Source organism: Lissotriton helveticus, chromosome 11 (genome assembly GCF_964261635.1).
Source record: "Lissotriton helveticus chromosome 11, aLisHel1.1, whole genome shotgun sequence".
In the NCBI taxonomy this organism is placed as follows: domain Eukaryota; kingdom Metazoa; phylum Chordata; class Amphibia; order Caudata; family Salamandridae; genus Lissotriton; species Lissotriton helveticus.
In genome coordinates this window covers 921,440,350-921,455,346 of record NC_136072.1, presented here as the reverse complement: position 1 = coordinate 921,455,346, position 14,997 = coordinate 921,440,350, and positions in this window count along the sequence as shown.

Here is a 14,997-nt window from a genome sequence, read left to right as displayed (position 1 = left end):
GCCGGTCTCGTAGAGAGACATAATCAGACTCTAAAAATCCGCATCGCCAAAGTTTGTAAAGAGAAAGGTGTAGACTGGCTAGTAGCTCTGCCAGTCGCCCTATTCTATATGCGCATGGTCGCACATTCCAGATCAGGTCTGTCCCCTTATGAGGTCGTATTCGTCCGCCCTCCAAACATGTGGGGTACACCTAGACCCCGAAGTATTACAGATGTTTCCAGTAATATGCTGACAGATTACCTAGCTTCCTTGATGTCTGCCCTACACTCTTGTCGTTCACAGGTTGCCGCTGCATTTCCCGACAATACTGAAGTCAAGCCACACGAGGTCCTTCCCGGCACCCTGGTTTTAATCCGGAATTTCGATCGTTCAAGTCCGCTGGAGCCTCGCTGGAAGGAGCCGAAGTTAGTCCTTCTGACCACCCGCACGGCCGTGAAGTTGGAAGGCAGAAAAGGCTGGGTGCATCTGTCTCATGTCAAGAAATTTCACGGACTAAGAACTAAAACGTTTATTGACACTTCTACAGACACTTCCGAGTCTAAACATTGCCCTATTCTCAAGGACTGTCCCGCTATTGACTTTGACTCAAAGCCCTCCCTGTTAGAGAAAACTCCGCAGCAGGAGTATAAACAGAAGCTTCGGTCTAGTAAAATAAGTCAGCCAGTTTAATTGTCTAAGTCCCCCTCGGGTGAAACGGTTAGACAGGTATCTGACATGTATGAGATAGACCCCCGTAGTGAGAGAGTTAGTCAAAACTCAATCAGATGTATCGTTATTTTATGTTTTCTTTTATTTTTGAGTTTGATGGTTACCTGCACAAGTTATGCATTTCATTTATGTTTTCCAATTTCTCATGTAAATAAGTTTTCTAATGCTACAGTAGAGCACACGTTTAGTGATCTGCCTCCTCACGAACTATCCTATCGTCTTGCTATGCGCAACAATACATTTATCCGTATGTTACATTATTCACACCAGACCAGCAATGCCACTAATTATTGGGTGTGTGGTCGACTCCCCCCTTTCCAGACACCGAAGGGAGTTCTGCCACTGTTTCCTTATCCGTTTTCACATAATGGTTCGTGTGGAGCATGGTCCATGTTAACGTCATCTTCAAATGATATGTCCCTTCTGAACAGTACATGTTTTCCAGACAAGCAAGGTCTTCCCCACAGAACAGGGTTAGATCTAGAAAATGAAGTTTATAATTTAGGTAATTATTCTTCGAATTTCATGGTCCTGAATGTTCAGTCTGATCCTACTCCAGACTTACCTGCTATTTCAGTACTACCAGTCAAAGGCGAATTATGTGTCAGAAATAATGGTTCCGTATATGTAGGACATAGTGATTGTACTACTATTGTCAAGTATAGTGACAGTGGGAAATCTATTTTTAAAGGCTCACGCCATTCTTATTTTGTTTGTGGCCAGACCGCATATGTTCGTCTGCCCCTCGATTGGGATGGAACATGTTACATTGCCTTCCTACTGCCACCAGTTTTCCTAGCCCCATCCGATTATCACAGAAACACACATCTAGTACACATTAGACATAGAAGGGAGATCGAGTCCCCAATTGTCGATCAAACTGAAACTGCTCTAGAACAGTATACAGATTTCAATAAAGGTTTCTTCTTCTTTATAGGACCTATCCAGAATAGTAAGTTAATACATAGATTGACCAGAACCCTTGAAGCAGTAGTGAATGAGACTACCTCTGCTCTAGGTAACTTAACCGAAGAGCAATCTGCTATGAGATTTGTCGTGCTCCAAAATCGTCTCGTTCTTGACGTCATACTGGCCGATAGAGGAGGAGCATGTAGAGTCATCGGATCTAGTTGCTGCATTTTCATTCCTAATAACGCGCCGTCTGTTTATTCAGCTATAACCAGACTTCATAAAATTGCCCATCAGTTACACCAGAATCCAGGCACCTGGACATGGTCCGGTTGGTTTTGGAGTATAATTTCTGTCTGGGGATGGAAAGTATTGTCATTTCTAGGTATTGCAGTAGCGATCATATTCAGTTGCTGCCTCTGTATACAATGTGGCCCTGCGATTTGCGGCATTTGTGCTACCTCTTGTATTCCTAGTCCCAAGTTCCGTCCTAAATCCCGTTCCAAGACAATTCGAGACGAGCAAATGATACTGTATGAAATGATAGATGGTATCATGAATATTGATGTTTCCTGATGGAAACGTAGTGACAAGGAGAGAATGTGGAAAAGTAAATTTTGCCATGTTCTGTGTCCCTACGTGTTCCCCATGTTATGTTGTATGTGCATGATTAATATGCATATGTATTCCCTTATGATCGATTAAAGACGCAATTACAGTTGTGTCCAACTCTAGTATGCCAGTTTCCAGTTCTCGTGAAAGCTACGAGTATTAAGCCTATGTAGAGCTATGTTGCCACGTTTCACAGTATACACGTTATTTAATTGTAAAGTCCCCGTTTCTAGGCCTCAAAAGGGCCCGGACACCAGATTCAGCTCCTGTCTCCTGAACCCTCGCTGAGGAGCGATACAGCCCCCACCTGTATCCCTGACCCTTCACTTACTTCCTGCCTCACAGTGCCCGGCTCGGCCTGGCTCTGCCTGCCAGTCTGCCAAGAGTATGTTATGATTCCAGATATCAGTCCAGCTCTCCTTCTCTGCATTCCTAAGCTACTGAATCGCATCAATAGTTTCCGTCATGGTCTAGCCTTTACGTCTCCATGTAAGAGAAATACTGTATTAATGGTCATTTAATATTCCTCAACACGCACTACATGTAGAATTATGCATGCACCAGTCTTAGAGTCTGTTAGCCTTTACCCTGATAACTTTTGGATTCTATCAACATGTTCTCTAAACATCAGATACTAGATAGTGTTTAGGTACATGTCGCTCTGACTTTCCAGACTTCAGTCTCTTCTTCTAGCGCAGAAGTTGTAGCCCCCAGTTCCTCCTAGTAACACGTCATTGTCAGTTTGCCCGCACCACTAGGTTAGAGGTCCCGGCTCCTTAGGTAGCCCCCTCCATGTTTCCGCCCCTTTTATGACATATTCTGTTACGTTCACATCACATGTCTATGTATACGCCTCTTGTTACACCCACTTTATGCCTTATCTTTCGCGACTGCTACGAACCCCGCCCACTGCTACGCCTACTGTACTGAATGCTATGTATTTTGTTTAACTATATATACTTGTGCACTGTTATTAAAGTTAGCGCGCTCATCCCAGATCCTGCCCCGGCAGCTGCCGGGCCCTGCCATCCTATTCCCGTGCAGGTTGTCCTGTTCCTGTCCTTTATCCTGTATTAAAACCTGCAAACTCCAGCTACCTCGAATCTTGACTCTTATTTATTGAGCTATCTGTTATTGTATGTCTAGTCAAAAATAGAGGTATTATTTATTTATTTACCACACAACTCCACCCTCCAACTCCACCCTCCAACTCCACCCTCCAACTCCACCCTCCAACTTCACCCTCCAACTCCACCCTCCAACTCCACCCTCCAACTTCACCCTCCAACTCCACCCTCCACCCTCAAACTCCACCCTCAAACTCCAACTCCACCCTCAAACTCCAACTCCACCCTCAAACTCCAACTCCACCCTCAAACTCCAACTCCACCCTCCAACTCCACCCTCCAACTCCAACTCCACCCTCCACCCTCCAACTCCACCCTCCAACTCCACCCTCCACCCTCCAACTTCCAACTCCACCCTCCAACTCCACCCTCCAACTCCAACTCCACCCTCCAGCTCCACCCTCCAACCTCCAACTCCACCCTCCAACCTCCAACTCCACCCTCCAACTCCACCCTCCAACTCAAACTCCACCCTCCAACTCCACCCTCCACCCTCCAACTCCACCCTCCAACTCCACCCTCCAACTCCACCCTCCAACTCCACCCTCCAACTCCACCCTCCAACTCCACCCTCCAACTCCAACTCCACCCTCAAACTCCAACTCCACCCTCAAACTCCAACTCCACCCTCAAACTCCAACTCCACCCTCAAACTCCAACTCCACCTCCACCCTCCAACTCCACCCTCCACCCTCCAATTCCACCCTCCAACTCCACCCTCCACCCTCCAACTCCACCCTCCACCCTCCAACTTCCAACTCCACCCTCCAACTCCACCCTCCAACTCCAACTCCACCCTCCAGCTCCACCCTCCAACCTCCAACTCCAGCCTCCAACTCCACCCTCCAACTCCACCCTCCAACTCAAACTCCACCCTCCAACTCCACCCTCCACCCTCCAACTCTACCCTCCAACTCCACCCTCCAACTCCACCCTCCAACTCCACCCTCCAACTCCAACTCCACCCTCCAACTCCAACTCCACCCTCCAACTCCAACTCCAACCTCCAACTCCAACTCCAACCTCCAACTCCACCCTCCAACTCCACCCTCCAACTCCACCCTCCACCCTCCAACTCCACCCTCCACCCTCCAACTCCACCCTCCAACTCCACCCTCCAACTCCACCCTCCAACTCCAACTCCACCCTCCAACTCCACCGCCCAACTCCACCCTCCAACCTCCAACTCCACCCTCCAACTCCTCCCTCCAACTCCACCCTCCAACTCCACCCTCCAACTCCACCCTCCAACTCCACCCTCCACCCTCCAACTCCACCCTCCAACTCCACCCTCCAACTCCAACTCCACCCTCCAACTCCACCCTCCAACTCCACCCTCCACACTCCCCACTCCAACTCCACACTCCCCACTCCAACTCCACACTCCACCCTCCAACTCCACCCTCCAACTCCACCCTCCAACTCCACCCTCCAACTCCAACTCCACCCTCCAACTCCAACTCCACCCTCCAACTCCACCCTCCAACTCCCCCCTCCAACTCCCCCCTCCAACTCCCCCCTCCAACTCCACACTCCCACTCCAACTCCACCCTCCAACCCCAACTCCACCCCCCAACTCCACCCTCCACCCCCAACTCCACCCTCCAACCCCAACTCCACCCTCCAACCCCAACTCCACCCTCCAAACCCAACTCCAACCCCAACTCCACCCTCCAACTCCACCCTCCAACTCCACCCTCCACTCCACCCTCCACTCCACCCTCCAACTCCACCCTCCAACACCAACTCCACCCTCCAACCCCAACTCCACCCCCCAACTCCACCCTCCAACCCCAACTCCACTCTCCAAACCCAACTCCAACCCCAACTCCACCCTCCAACCCCAACTCCACCCTCCAACTCCACCCTCCAACTCCACCCTCCAACTCCACCCTCCACTCCACCCTCCAACTCCACCCTCCAACTCCAACCCCACTCTCCAACCCCAACTCCAACCCCAACTCCAACTCCACCCTCCAACTCCAACTCCACCCTCCATTACTCAGGGCCTCCACAGCATCACTCAGGGCCTCCACAGCATCACTCGGGGCCTCCACAGCATCACTCAGGGCCTCCACAGCATCACTCAGGGCCTCCACAGCATCATTCAGGGGCACCACAACATCACTATGCGCTACCAGAGCATCACTGAACGCCACAGCATCACTGAACGCCACAGCATCACTCCGCGCCATCACAGCATCAATCTGTGCAACCATTCAACTGGTTCAAATATGTTCGCTCAATGTTTCAAGCTTTATTACAAATGTCACAAAAAGATGTTAATATTTCACTTCTGATCTTGGATTTTCATCACAATAAAATACACTGAACATATTCTTCACAAAAGTTATTTACAAATGTTTAAGCTATTGCCATTATAAATTACAATCACTTTTATTTAAGTATTATTTATTAAAAAAATTTAAAAGCCATTGTTATATGTAATATCAATACATCTAAGTCACGTAAATACAAAACATGTTGCATTACAAATGCTATAGGTGTCACATTTGCGAAAGATATAACTATTGGCATTGTAAATGACAAAGCTATTAATTTAGCTATTTTCAAAACAAACACATAAATAAAAAAATTGTCATTTACAAGACCAATAGCTCAAACTTTCCTAATGCGAGACCTATTGCATTGCAAATGCTTGTTTATATAGGTCCCAATCTATTTATTTTATTCCTTTTATATTATTTTTAGAGCATGCTGCAGCTCTCTAAACATGCTACTGGGACCCTTGCTTGCAGCCCATTTTATCTGCAATGCACTGCACCCATCTCGGCTACTGTTTCTAAACAGGGAAGCCATCTTGGAATGGTGTTATCCATTGTGTGCCATTGTTTAACATTGTAAGATGGCCACCACTTTGCTTTTAAACAATACACTATGTACAATATCGTTGTAAATAATGCTGCCCACTGCTATGTTTAATTTTATATTCTATTGGAAACATACTGTTATGTGGCGGCATGTTTCCTGTTTTCTTCTTTATTCTACTAATTTGTCTAGCACACATGCTTGTTGAGCTTTTATATGTGTTTCACTGTGGATAAATATGTGGGTGGATAAATGAACGCAAAAGTACACGGATGAATGTCACAGTGCATTTAGGGTGATGTCTTGAGTGCCTAAACTCAGTAGTGACTGAAGAGACAATTTCAGTTATAAGCCATGTCAATTGGCATTACCAATGCTTGTCATTAAACTGGCATGGCACATATGTACTTTCTGCAGTGGCCGATTGCAAACAATTCTTTATCAAATGCATTCATTGTGTATTGATCATACAACACAGACAAATCAGATTATTTTTTTACTTTGCTTTCAATTGTGTGTTAAAAACTAGTAAACAGCTGAGGAAGGAAGAGCACAATATGGTCATAATGTGCTTTAAAATGACATCCCCTCAGGGGACCATCGTGAGACTGAGGTTTGATTCATTTAGGTGATTAGATGTTTTTAATTACTGTTAGAAATGGAGTCTCTAGTTGGTGGAGGTATGCACCCTGTCCAAGTATGGACCCACACTGTAGTCAGGATAAGGGTAGTACACACTAAATGTTTACCTGTGCTCAAACTCTGGTAGCTTAGCACAGAGCAGTCAGGCTAAACTAAAGGGGCAATGTGGAAAGTATTTGTGCAAATACACACACAGTAACACAGTGAAAACACCATAAAACTACTCCACACCAGTTAAGAAAAATAGCCAATATTTATATGAGTAAAACAAGAGCAAAATGACAAGAATCCAACATACACAAGTCAAGATATGAATTTTTAAAGATGAAATAAAAATGAAGTGGTTAGAAGTCTATAGCGCAAACTGGGGCTATTTGGTCGCGCTTGACAAGGGCAAATCCAAAAGTGCAGTCCGACCACGATGGAGCATGGGCCGGATACAGGAATCACACAGACCCCTTACAGTGCCTTGGATGAATTGGAAACCAAAGACGATGCACTGTGCAGAGGAGGTGATTCATCAGTTGCGGGAATGAGGTCTCAGTTCCTGAAGGCGACATGGTGTCAATTATGCGTTGATGTCGAGAATGCGGTGCGTCGTTCTTTGGAGTCAAAGTCGAACTTCCGGGTGGAAGGTGAAGTGTCGGTCAAAAACCACATAGGGACAGGGATGCGTCGGCATCAGGATGGTACACCACAGGCGTCGGTGGTGCATTGTTAAAGACTCACGCAGTGGTGGGTCTTTAGAGGCACAACAGCAAAGTCCGGCTGCATTGAAAGTCGAGGTCGTTGAGTGGCGCACTCAGCGAGGGGTGTCAATGGTTACCGTGCAGGCAGCTGCGATGCATCAATTTGGCAGGGATGCACCTCCGAACTGACGCTTGGAGTCATTGTGTCAATTTCTTGGTTGCAGCACCAGAATGACTTCCAAGGGCCCAGAGCTGGGTTTGGCACCACTATGCCGTTGCCTTCCTTTTACCCGGGATCCACAAGACAAAGGCACCGCGACCGGTGATTATGAAACGCTGGATCAGAGACACCAAGAGCCTTGACCCCATGAAACTGGAGGCTCGCTGCAAATCTGACCTCCCTCCCCCCCCCGCATATAAATACGGCCAGTGACCTCAACGATCATTACTCAGCAACTATATTGAACATTCTGGATGACCTTGCCCCGATAAAAATAAAAAGAATACAAATCAAAGACAGAAACCCCTGGTTCTCTGGATCCCTCAACATGGAGAGGAGATCCTTCTGGCAATCTGAAAGAACTTGGAGGCAGTACCCCTCTGCTGCGCATCTAAAACTTCTCCGCAAGGCAAGAAACTCCTATAACAAGAACATCCTCAATTCAAAGAAAGAGTACTTCAGATCGGAACTGGGGAATGCCACGAATAGATCCCGCAAGCTCTTTGAACTGGTCAAACACCAATCAAATAAACTGGCTAAAACCCCGAAAGAAGCTCCCAAGTCTCTAATATCATCTGAGGCATTCTCCTCCTTCTTCTCTGATAAAATCACTGCTTTAGGAAATGAACTCAGTACTGCTACATCTTCTCAACCCCTTCCTGACCACCCCACACTTTCCACGCCACTCCCGCTGGCCTCTCCTAAAAACCAAGCACGTTGGACCGATTTCAAATACTATGACGAAGACTCCGTCGCTAAAATCCTCTCCACCTTAAACCTGAATAACCACTTTAATGACCTCTACCATCCAACTGCCTCGCTGCTGCCTCCCAATCCTTTGTCCCTAGCTAGACTGCAATTATCAACGCCTCTCTCCAGCAAGGATTGATTCCTGATGCTCTGAAAGCTGGCCAAGTCCTCCCTATTCTAAAAAAACCATCAGTGGATCCTGCCTCCCCTGACAACTTCAGACCGATCTCCAACATCCCTCTATTAGCCAAAGTGTTAGAGAAGTGTGTACAACAGCAACTAAGTGAACACATCAATAACTTCCACCTACTTGACGGCTTCCAATCTGGATTCAGACCGGGGAACAGCACTGAAACTACTATGCTCCACATCGTGGACGATGCCCTCCAAGCCCTAGACCAAGGCAAAACCTGCCTTCTTATCCTCCTAGATCTTTCCTCGGCCTTCGGCACGGTCAACCATGAAAATCTACTTGAATGCCTCAAATTTAGGTTGGGTTTGGATGGCTCTGTTTTAGAATGGTTTAGGTAATTCCTCCACAACCGTTCACAGAGATTCTTGATTGACGGCAATCTATCAGCTCTCACCCCAGTCATGGTTGGAGTCCCTCAAGGCTCAACCCTGCCCCCCACCCTCTTTAATCTTTACCTAGAGCTGCTTACTAAAGTTCTTCGCACCGCTAACATCTCCTACCATATGTACGCGGACGACACCCAACTATACATTAAAATCTCTTAGCTCAAGGAGATCCTCTCTCTGAATGAGGCCCTGAAGCAGACCATCCAATGGCTCGCCTCTAACCAACTCAAACTCAACGCAAAGAAAACTGAATTCCTCCTAATCTCCCTTACAAAAGCCAACCCTGAGATTCAGTCGTGGATCATGGACATCACAGCCGACCATCGCGGACTCGGCCAAATCCCTAGGTATAATCCTCGACAGTAACCTGAACATGAGGGACCACATCAACTTGATGGCAAAGTCAGCCAGGTTCCATCTGAACTACCTAAGAAAGCTGAAACCTTTCATCGAGGCTCCCGACCTAAAATGGCAGTCCAAGCACTAGTCAACTCTAGGCTGGTATATGGCTGTTCCACCCTCTCCGGTTTACCCAAGCTCTACCTGGCACCCTTAAAAGCCTGCCTCAACGCGGCCGCTAGACTACTTACTGGCACCAGGAAATTTGACCATATCTCTCCACATTTGAAAGCTTTGAATTGGCTCCCACTCATGGCCAGAATACAGCTGAAGCTGGCATGCATCACACACAAGGCTCTATACACAAACTCCCCTGCTTATCTGGCACAGAAACTAGTGCTATCTGGAAGAAACAGGAACTCTCGGTCCGCCAGAGACCTCTTGCTCCAACCTGCCCATTTCCGGAAGAAAAAAACCTACAAGCGAGCTTTTTCCGGGGCCGCACCAAGAATTTGGAACTCTCTCCCACCCGCCATTAGAAGAATCCCTTCTTTGGCACGCTTCAAAAAGGAGGCCAAAACTTTCCTCATGGGTAAATTCCTCATCTAAACTCCTCCGTCGACCACTTCAGTTGTGCCTAACTATACTACGACTACCGTCTTTGCAGCAGTTCACCTATTCACACCCCCAAGATTCGGTGGGATTTTTATGGTCTCTAACTGTTAACGTAACAATCAATATGTGTTTCCTTTACTCCACATGGGTCCAGCACCACTGCACCTCTCCATTTTATTTATTTTTTGTATGCTGCTGTACTGATATGCCCTTTTGTATGCCTTTTTGTTTTCTTCTGTAAACCTTGTAAAGCGCTCTGATACCCTCACGGGTCAAGTTCGCGCTCTATAAAACACTTAAATAAATAAAAATGAATAATAATAAATAGGCAGGTCAGGACTCACAGCAGATGAGCCCAGGTGCTGGTAGCAAGATGCAGGTGAAGTCTTTGATGTGCCTGAGACTTCAGTAAAAAGGAGGAAAGCTCAGTCAAGCCCTTGGAGAATATTAGAAAGCAGAATGCAGAGAGTAAAATTCAGTACTCTAACTCCCAGGCAAGAGGCAGCAGGCCAACTCAGCAAAGCAAGCAGCAACGTGGCAGTCCCTCCTGGCAGCACAACAGCTCTTCTTCCTGGCAGAATGTCCTCAGTCCAAAAGTGTTCCGAATATATGGTGTCAGAGGTTCAATACTTATAACCCATTTTAGCCTTTGAAGTAAGGAGACTTCAAAGAAAGATCTTTGTAGTGCACAAGACCCTACCCTTCCGGGTCCTGGCTCCAGACACCCTACAGGGGGGGTATGCAGCTCTTTGTGTAGGGACAGGTACAGCCCTGTTCAGGTGCAAGTGTCAACTCCTTCCCTCACTCTAGCTCAGGAAGATTTATCAGCCCGGTGATTGGCCATCAGGATATGCAGGGCACACCTCAGCTACCTTTGTGTGTGACTGTCTAGAGTGAATTTACAAAGCCCAGCTGTCACCCTGGCCCACATGTGTATTGTAGGGACAAGCAGAGGCACAGAATGGTTAAAGTAAGAAAATGCCAACTTTCTATAACAAATAGAATCAATCAAAGACAGCCATACGGTCTAAGAAGCCAAAATAATGTTGGAAAAGATAGAGAAGGAAATTTTCTCTTTTAAAGACAGTACCATAAATTTCAAATCGCACAAATTTGAAAAGGATAAAAAAAACATTCAACATAGAGACGGTTTATCCATATCTGAAGGAGGATTTTTACACAAGATAAGACTCACGAAGGGCTTTGTCTGAGACAATGGGGGATTCGGATTTAAGAGAAGGGACATCGAACCAGAAACAACAAACAAAGACTGCTTTTTTAATCGGGGCCAGCAAAAGAACAGGGGACACTACAAGCCACAGCCTTGGGAGATGCGAACAAGGCATCAATATTACAAAACCTAGAGAAATCTTCCATAATAAATTTGTCAAATAAAATGCTTACAAAAGAACAAGAATTGGTTTTAGGATTGGGGTTGACCTTCGTTCCCAGTCTACATACTGATTTGGTCAAACTCAAGATGGGAGCCATGGAATTGTTTAGGAAAATACGCTTAAAGGTATTCTTTTGGGGAAGAGAAAATCAAGCAACAAAAGAACCTTCAGACCTTTGTAATAAATCAGATTTGTGCCTTCCCACCCACAACATTCCCAGAGAGGTAGACGTATTTGAGCAAGTGGTGCTGTCAGCCCTGAGTCAACTTGAAAACAAAAAAATGTTTATGAAGAACAATCTACCCCGGGAACAAAGAAGGGCCATCCAATCATTAAAGGACGTCAAATCAATAGACATCAAGCCCGCCAACAAGGGCGGTGCCATAGTGATTTGGTCGAAGGACTAATACTTATTGGAAGGTAGAAATCATGTTTTGAATCCAACTTGGCATCAACATAGTTCCCATAATCCAACAAATGAAATCCAAAATGACACAAAGAAGGTCCTAGATGAGGGATCAGAAACAGACGTTCTCGGACCCAAAGAATTTGAATATCTCATGAAAAAACATTCAAGAACCCCAGTAATTTACTTTTTACCAAAGGTTCACAAAGATGGGAAAAAAACAGATGTCTGATAGTATCTGGGTGAGAATCAATTTTGGAGCCTTTGTCCCAGTATATCGACACATTTTTTAAACCTTTCCTACAAGAGGACCCACCTAAGGGACGTAATGGACTTTATCAACAAAGTTGAAGGATATGATTTTGATCCCACAGAGCAAATACTGGTCACATTGGATTTGACTTCCCTTTATACTCAAATCACTCAAGATGAAGCTTTGGAGGCCATTGAGCTTTACTTGGAGAAACGACTGCAACCACATCAAGTACCCACACAGAGTATCCCACATTTGGCCACGCTGGCTCTCAAAAAGAATTATTTCAAGTTTGAGGATGACTTTTTCCTACAAATCAAGGGGACATTGCCACAGAAATGGCAGTACTGTAAATGGCAAGATACGAAGATAAATACATTTCTTTTTTTTAATATCTTTTTATTAGCAACTTAGAAAAGGTGGTGGTCAGCACAAGTATAGGACACAGTAATCACATTGCACCGTAGGAAAACACAGAGCATACATTACATGTTCAATTGTAGAGTTTTTATGGACAGCATGTAAACAAAGTCAGGTCACAATTCAGGCAGCTTATCAATGTGGGAGATTTGAGGGGGTTCTCATATGGGACCTCTATATTCGTTCCAATTTAACCACACCGCTACCTATTTCCGTGGGCACCCTCGAGCCACATACACTGTCTTCTCCTGGAGCATGCACCAATCCATGTCCGTCTTCCAGGAGCTGAGTTTCGGAGGCGCTACTGCCCCCCATAGCCTAGCGATGTTTCGCTTCGCGATTGCCAAACCTAGCGTCACCCAAAGCCTCCCTTTAGCTGGCAGATCCGTGGGCTCCCAGATATTCAAAAGGCATCTCTTAGCCTCCATATGCAGCTCCACCCCCCACACTTCTTGCATACATTGGAATACCCATTTCCAGTAGATCTGCAGCACAGGACACTCCCATAATATGTGGAAGAAAGTCCCTACCTCACCGCACCCCCTCCTGCAGATTCCGTCCTCACTACGGCCCATCAGCTTTAGTCTAGTGCCCGAGATGTATACCTGGTGGAGAATTTTAAGTTGGATCAGTCTAAGTCTGGCTGATATGGCTACTTCCTTAGGGGAGGCAAGCGCACTTCTCCACTCCTCTTCGTCTATTTCTAGTCCGTCAGCCTCCCACTTTCCTTTGAGAGTTAGTAACAGATCTTGAGAGTTGTTAATACATTTTTTGTGTGTGAGGGAGATGGCGTGTTCCGGGAGGTGTCCATCTAACAGTCTATCCTCCAGAGGGGAGGATTCTGGGGGCTGGGTCCCTGGGGGGATATTCTTCTGAAGGGAGTGCCTGACCTGCAGGTATCGGAAGTATTCTGTTTGCGCGAGGTCGTAAGTGTGCTGGAGTGAGGCAAATGGCATGACTCCATCCAGACCCCATAGGTCTTTAACGTGGGAGATTCCAATTAGGTCCCAGTTGCGGAACCCTTTGGTGCAACCCAGAGTGCCCAACCTCTCCGAGACTCATAGCGGGGTAGCCATTGTAAGAGTGTTGGCCCATCCCATTTTACGCTGGACAATATGCCACAGTTGGACCGAGTGTTGTGTGGGCCCAATGAGCAGGTACCTACCAGGCCTTGAATAAAGCACAGCCTCAAAATTCCCGCCAGGAAGGAGCCACCGATCCATTCCGTATTTCGGGTCGTTCCAGTCGCAGTATGTGCCCTGATTGATGACCGAAAGGTGTGCGGCCCAGTAATACTTTAAAGATGTCCGGGAGCGCTATGCCCCCATCAAACCATCCCAGTGTCAGTTTCTGTAGGGATATTCGGGGTTTTCCTGACCACAGTAGATCTCCCTGTGTGGCTTCGACGGACGCAAAGTATGACTGAGAGACCAAGTCAGGGTAGTTTTGTAGGGCGTATAGGAATCTTGGTAGCGCCATCATTTTAAAAAGTACTGCCCGGTCCAAAAGGGACAATGGGAGCTTCTGCCAGGTGGTGGAGTCTCGCTTAAATCACTGTAAGGGCGGCAGAAGATTTCTCTCGTACATAATGGCTTTATCTTTAGATATGAAGATTCCCAAGTATCTAAACCCTTCTGTGGCCACCTTAATCGGGCAATCTCGAGGGACAGCCGGGGGGTCGCCATGGAGGACAGAGGAGGGACTTACTCCAGTTGATGCTATACCCTGAGTTCCTCCCGAAACTGGTGAAGATGTCCAAGGCTACCATGAGGGACCTTCGTGGTCTCGTAAGGTAGAGGACGATGTCGTCCGCGTAAAGCGAAATCCTGTACTCCCAGCCATCAGCCCACCTGATCCCATTCAGAGATAGGCCCTGTCTGATCCAGGCAGCGAGTGGTTCCAGAGAAAGGGCAAATAGCAATGGTGAGAGGGGACACCCCTGTCGCGTCCCTCTTCCTAGGGCAAAAACCTCTGAGGTTTTATTATTAACTGTGACCTGAGCCAGGGGCTCGGAATAAAGGAGACGCACCCATCCAGTAAAGCTAGGGCCAAAGCCCAATATCTGAATGACTGCCATCATATAGGGCCACTCAAGCGTGTCGAATGCCATTGTGGCGTCGAGTGACACCACAACCGCATCTTCTTGGATAGTGTGACAGCATCCCATCACTCCATGAAGACGGCGGAGGTTGAGCGCAGTGTTACGGTGGGGCATAAAGCCTGATTGGTCCGGGTGGACCAGTGTGTGTAAGACTGGCTTGAGCCTGTTTGCGAGGACCTTGGCCAGGATTTTGGGCTCTGCATTCAGTAAGGATATGGGCCTGTAGGAAGCACAGGAATCCCTCGGCTTTCCTTCTTTTGGGACGGTCACGATCGTGGCTATACGTTGGTCTCGTGGTAGAACAGCCCTCTCCCTACTTTCCTCAAATATACGTTTTAGGTACGAGCTAAGGCCATCCGGTTTGAGCTTGTATAGCTCGATCGGAAGACCATTGGGCCCGAGGG